Genomic DNA, 7277 nt, shown 5'->3' with positions numbered 1-7277 from the left:
TTTTTTTTTTTTTTTTTTTTATTTATTTATTTTTTTTTTTTTTTTTTTGCTTGTCAATTTTTTTTCCGGCGTCCTCCCTAAAATTGTTTGTTGATAACCTTTTTTGGGGTTGTCTTTTTTTTTTTTGTGGCCCCCCCCTAAAATTTTTGGCTTCCGCCGCCAATGGGTTGGAGTAAAGTCTGAATTGGCTTCAAGTCGCAGCCGATGATGACGTCATTACAATTGGGGAGTGAATTTGCTTTCATTTGTATAGGGAGGCTCGAACTAGACTGAATTTCGATTTCAGTAGTCCTACCATCACTATATTTATCTCTGATCACTACAATTTTATTGGTTGGAATGTTCATATCATTAATGTTTTTGCAATTTCCTTGAAATTCGGATTGCAATGAATTATATAGTGTGCGCCGGGCTTAAGAGTTACAATGTTGCATGATGCATTTTGAAAATCAGCCGTTATAAATTTGAACAGGGCTTAAATTGACCCAAAGTCTTTGAAGTTCATGGCTTGTTGTTGCCCTTGGTGTTTCTCTCATGGCCTTGGAGATTTGTTGTGTGCCCTTTGTTATTTTTCCCCAATTGTGCTGTAATATACCGCGTGAGTAAAAAAATATGACACCTCACAAATCGCAAATTTAAGGATAAAATATTTCATGAATGCATATAATTATACTTGGATAATTTGATACCATATTTTTGTGGTATGTGTTAACGCTTGGATTGCCAGGAGGTATTCTTTGCAGTGATGTAAATTTTGATTTGAGCCAAAAGGCATGACTGCAATGAATGAATCCAGATGTCAATGATGTCAAAATCCTTCATGAGTTTATTAGTGAACACATTTGCTAATCCATTTTCAATGAAATTAACTTGAGAATTGATACTAAAATGTGTTTTTTAAACAATTAAAATGTAAATTACTGAAAAGTTGTTTTGAAATGGATTTCAACGCAACTTTTGTAGGATTATGACATCTGGATTCATTCATTGCAGTCATGCCTTAATTTGGCGCAAATCAAAATTGACATCACTGCTAAGAATAACACCTGATCATCCAAGCGTTAACACATGCCACATAAATATGGTATCAAATTATTTGGGAGAACATACTCTTCCCATCCATATATGATAACAATTATAATAATAATTATGGCAATAGAATTATTTAAGATATTCAGCTTGAAATAATAATAATATTCCGCATTTATATAGCGCTTAATACATCGGAACGACGTCTCTAAGCGCTTTACAGACATATTATTACCCCGGTCATCAGATCCTTGCATGCCCGCATACAATGTATGCACATTCTCCACTCCCTGGGGAGCATTCCAACAAGAGTTCATATTTGACACATAAAATGAAGAAACCTGATTTGATTGTGCTTGACTTGTTGCAAAAAAAAATCAATCACCTGAAAATTCCTACTTCTTCGGTATACAGAAAATTGAAAGGGCATTTTAGGGATACTACTGTAAACTAAGAATACACTTTGTGTCTGGGCAATTAATCCTTATTTTTATAGTATGAAAACTTATTTCAAAAGCTCATTTCTAACTTCCAATATGGGGGCATGTAATAAATAACCCTACTAAAACAGAAATTGAATAAAAATTAATTGTGATAGAAATCTTTCTTTAAGATTGTTATATTTTTTAGTGTTTCATACTCATTTCTGCCCAATTTGCAGAGTTTAGGGTGTATGATATTATGGTTTCGAAACAGTTTGTAATTATTGATATTATGTTTTATGTACATATTGTACAGTTATTGCCATGTATAGAGAGTTGAAAATTATGAATGAAAATGTGATTGATATATATTTATTTATGATTTAATTGAAAAAACATTTAAATATATCTACCCATCTAACCTGCAATAAGTTGCTACATATCAATATTTCAAAAGATCTAGCATTCATAAACATACTGACCCATTATCGTGAACTGGATTGTTTTCTAACTTTCATACCAAAATTACAAAAGCCTTGTGTAGATAACTTTGAAACTATTATATTTAAGAATTGCTTGTGAAAATATTTAAGATAATACACATACTTGTATATGGCATGATGATATAGGTACGTTGTCATTTTCTTTGATGTAATATGCTTGACTATCTGTCTAAGTATCAACTTTCATTCTGTACTTTTCTACCATTCCGTCTGTTTATTTTATTATGTGTGTGTGCTATCTCTGTAATGCCATCTCTTTGGTTCTCCCCATTCTTTTTCCCCTCATCTTCAAATTGTTCATTTCTCATCCACTTTTCCCTGTAAATTTTTTTTCTTTTCTGCTCACTTTTATGTAAACTTTTTTTCTCTTCCATATTCGATCATGATTATGATCAGCATTTGTATAGCACCATTTATCTGTGAAGAATATTCAAAGGTGCTGACTCCCATGATTCACAGAGTTGCTGAAAATAGAGGTCTTTGTTTCAGATTTGAAGGTCCCAAGTTTGAGACAACTATTAAAGTTGGCTTGATAGATTAAAGAATCACTCTAGCAGAACAAACTCCATGGCCGCAGCTGGCACATGTGTACATTTACACCGGTTATTATTCCAGTTACGTAATTCTATTCCTGTCAAATTCTTCTATTTTTGTTCTGTGTGTCCCATTCCCATTTTCATTATTTCTTCTTTTTCTTGTATTTATTTTTCGTCTTTTCCTCCATTTCATCCAACTATCCTTTCCACATTTTAATGTTAATCCTTCCCATTGCATGTTTTCAAACTCACTTTCCCATTCTGAAATCATTTTTATTTTTTTTTCTATTATCAAACATGTGATCTTTGCCTTTGTGAATGCACATGTAATGTTTGGTTAATAAGGGAATGGTTTGGGGGTTGGATGATATTTCAAGGATAATCTAAACATGTATCCATGTTTCACTATGATATATTCCTACCTGTAATGTTTTCTGCTATTGCTGCTGTTGATTGAAAGTACTATTATATTTTTGTTTTCTTGTATGTGATCATCATTTTTTCTCTTCCACGATGGATTATCTGTTTTTGCTTTGTTTTTCTTTTCTTTATGATGGTTTGCCCAAGACAATATGCTAGATAATGAAAGTGTGTAAAGCATTTCAATCAAAGCGTGTATATACTTGTGTGAATTTTATGAGAAAAATTTGACCAGGGCCCCGGAAGAGTTGCGATTGATCCGATAAATCACAACTATGGACGGCCAGCAAGGTCAACATGTATTATGCATGTTCAAAATATTTTCAAGCTATGATTCATGCATTGCTTCTTTTTTATTACAAAGGACATTGTGCAAATTTCCTGTAGAAAAATTTATGACACTGATGGATTTCCATTGAGTTATTATTGATTGGATTAATCGTAACTCTTTGTAAGACTGGCCCCAGGTGGGTGTTTCATATAGCTGTTCTCAAGTTAAGAGCGACTTTAAGAACGACTGGCAATCCTTTCTTGTGGTAAATGGTATACACTAAAATGTTCATTGGCTATGGGTTATCGTGCAAGAAAGGATCACCAGTCTTTCATGAAGTCGCTCTTAACTTAGGAACAGCTCTATGAAAGGGACCCGAGGTCCCTGTGACATAAAGCGTAGCAATCAATCGTGAGCTGATTTCTCTGATTAATTGCATTCATTGATTATTATGTAAGATCAATCATTGAAATCCCACGATCAATCGCAAGGTTTTATGTGACAGGATCTTGAGGTCAATAGCTGGAAAACAATTACAAAAGCTGTAGAACAATCAAACCCAGAAAAATAATGTTATTTCATTTAACATTGATTTTAGCAGTTAATGAATTTGGCCCTATGAAGTGATGCATTTTATGACTGTTCAAAGATTTAATCCACACTTCAATATAGCATGCCATGTTTCAAAAGCTATGGGAGATGAATATGCATAATTTGTGATGGTTTGTGCTTTGTTATATTGTTGACATTACTTTCAAACAAAAATATTGCTTGCAAAGTTCTTGAAATTGCCCTCTTGTCCTGACAAACAATCTACAGGTGCAAATAATGCAACCAGGTATATGTAGACTGTATAGCACTTATACTTTTACGTCATCGTGCCGCCATCTTTGAGGTCAGTGCCATCGCCTGTCTCATCTCAGACAACTCTGTTTACGCATATTCCTATATCCTCTGAGGGAGGGCGCTATAAGATTATGATATCACATGCATAAGGTCTATAATCATACTGCACTCCTTGTTATTTGGTGTTTGAATACTAATTGCAACATGGTTAATATCAGCATTCGAATAGCAGGCTCCATTCCCATATAGAGTACCGAAGTGATGACGTCACAAAAAAAACTTCCTTAGCATTTCAGTGTTTTTGATACCGTATTTTGGTAGAGCGTGATGAAACACCCCCACAACCAAAATTTGGTGGGAACCAGTCCATGGGGGCCTTAGATACATGTATGACCTCATGAATACATAATTACATTGTGTAGCCTAATTGAGGTCAATGTATTACTGGCCTAGTTCTAAATGTTAGGAATCAGGCCAATAATACATTGACTTCAATGGGGCTAATTATGTATTCATGAGGTCATATCTTGGGACTCAACAGACCGATTCCCACCATATTTGGGTTGTGGGGTTTTTCATCATGCTCTACCAAAATATGGTATCAAAAATGCTGAAATGCAAAAAGTGAAAATTGATGGCGTCACACTTCGGCACTCTATTGAAAGCTTTCATTCTTCCTGAGAATTATATTTTTATGATTGACCCTGTCAAAAAATATCAGAATTTTGCCCACTATAGTAAAAACCAGACAGTTACCCTGCAAGATATTATTGTAATCGTACAACTTTTTGGGAGTGATTTGGAGTCACTTTACTGGTCTCTATTTGGTTTTAGGATTTATATTTATAATTGAATCCTAGTCCATTGATGTCACATTTTTTGTTCCCTTGTTCCTCTTTCTCTGTGTGAAAGCTAGATACAGCAGAAGCAATTTATCAATCCTCATACAAACAACCTTTTGTAGTCAAATTACTTGAGGTGAAAATAAGCCATACAGAAATCAATAAAATTGTTCAATTGTTTTATAATACCGATTCAACTGCTTAATTCATGCCTGTATAAAAACATTTAGTATTGTTGTTCTGCGCAGATTTTCTTTTTTTGTGTATGATTACACTATGTTTAGCTATAGCTATTCACTGTACATTGTGCATATTCAATCATTTTGATGGTATATCCCTTTATATTGATTAAAAAGGTGTTATTTCTTATATAAAACTTGGTGTGTACTGCATTTATTTGCTTTCAGAGCACACTCTGGTCACGGTTTCAGAATGGACTAGTGCCCTTTTCACGCGACAGAACTTTCTACCTAGTGTAAACTTCAGAATTTTGTAATGTAAAATGAACCGCCTATACTTTTGAAAATTGATAGTATTAGATCATGTGTAGATAAGATTAAACATTTATCACAATATATATATTTCTATGATTTTTTTTTCTCATTGAATGTGAAAAATGAATCCATTAAAGATGTGATATATTACATGAAAACAAAAAAGAAGTACTTTTTCATATTTGCTGTGTCAAGAATGCAAGGGGGGGGGATGAAGAGGAATAACAAGTGGAATGCCTCTGGCCGTCTCACCTGCATCACGCGATTCAATATAGCAGCAGTGCTGATTTTGAAAACTACTATAACTCGCACAAGATGTTCAGTGATACTTGGTTACTCTTATTTCCACGTTTTATGAACTAGACCAATACACTTAAAGAGATATGATGGCAATTCAACAAATACCCCCAACGTGGCCAAAGTTCTTTGACCTTACATGACCTTTGACCTTGATCATGTGACCTGAAACTCGCACAGGATGTTCAGTGATACTTGATTACTACTATGTCCAAGTTTTATGAACTAGACCAACACACTTTCAAATTTATGGCTGTAATTCAACAAATACCCCAATTTGGCCAAAGTTCATTGACCCTAAATGACCTTTGACCTTGATCATGTGACCTGAAACTTGCACAGGATGTTCAGTAATACTTGATTACTATTATGTCCAAGTTTCATGAATCAGATCCATAAACTTTTAAAGTTATGATGGTAATTCAACAGATACCCCCAATTCAGCCAAAGTTCATTGACCCTAAATGACCTTTGACCTTGGTCATGTGACGTGAAACTCATGCAGGATGTTCAGTGATACTTGATTAACCTTATGTATAAGTTTCATGAACTAGGTCCATATATTTTCTAAGTTATGATGACATTTCAAAAACTTAACCTTAGGTTAAGATTTTGATGTTGATTCCCCCAACATGGTCTAAGTTCATTGACCCTAAATGACCTTTGACCTTGGTCATGTGACATGAAACTCAGGCAGGATGTTCAGTAATACTTGATTAACCTTATGGCCAAGTTTCATGAACTAGGTCCATATACTTTCTAAGTTATGCTGTCATTTCAAAAACTTAACCTCAGGTTAAGATTTGGTGTTGACGCCGCCGCCGTCGGAAAAGCGGCGCCTATAGTCTCACTCTGCTATGCAGGTGAGACAATAAAACTGAACGGGTATGAGATAGAGAGGGGAGAGGAGGCAGATAAGGGTAAAAGGGAGAGACAGAAAAGCAAAGAAGGGTAAGAAATAGATAGGGGAGAGATACATGTAGATGAAGAGAGAGAAGGGGAGGGGGATAAAGTAAAGAGAAGAAAGAGAGCAGGTAGTATACACTGTACATGTATACAGAGAGAGAAGGGGGTTGGGGAGGGGGCTAGAACAAAATGGGGGAAGAGGGTAAAGGAGGGGAGGACAGGGGAAGTGCAGGGGGGAGATGAGATAGTTAAAGAGAGTGAAAGAAAGAAGAGGGGAGACCAGATAGAAGTGGGGGAGAGTAGAGGGAGGGGAAGGTCTGAAAGAGGTCTGGCGGGAGGGGGCCTTATTGGAATGCATGCAAACGAGAGAACTGACGATGTCACACTATTTGTTATGAATTCTGTATTTCATATTTAGCATAGAATACATCATACCCTCCCCCAAAAAAGCCAATTGGCTTAATTAAACTCATTATGAATTCCTGTGATTGCATTTCCTTTATATCTAGTAGAGTGTGTGACATCAGTTCCCCTCGCATTCTAACCAGGATGTGCATGCAATAAGCCTGTGTATAAAAGCCAAAATTAATTATATGAAAGTTTTTGCCCAATATGCCAGTGCTATGCTTAGCTGATTTTTGTAAGAATCAACCTTTCATTTTGTTGAACAGTGACAAATGAATTCAGAAAACAAAATCTACAAAGTCAATG

Source organism: Lytechinus pictus, chromosome 17 (genome assembly GCF_037042905.1).
Source record: "Lytechinus pictus isolate F3 Inbred chromosome 17, Lp3.0, whole genome shotgun sequence".
Taxonomy (NCBI): domain Eukaryota; kingdom Metazoa; phylum Echinodermata; class Echinoidea; order Temnopleuroida; family Toxopneustidae; genus Lytechinus; species Lytechinus pictus.
The sequence above is the reverse complement of the archived record's forward strand: the minus strand, read 5'-3'. Positions refer to the sequence as shown.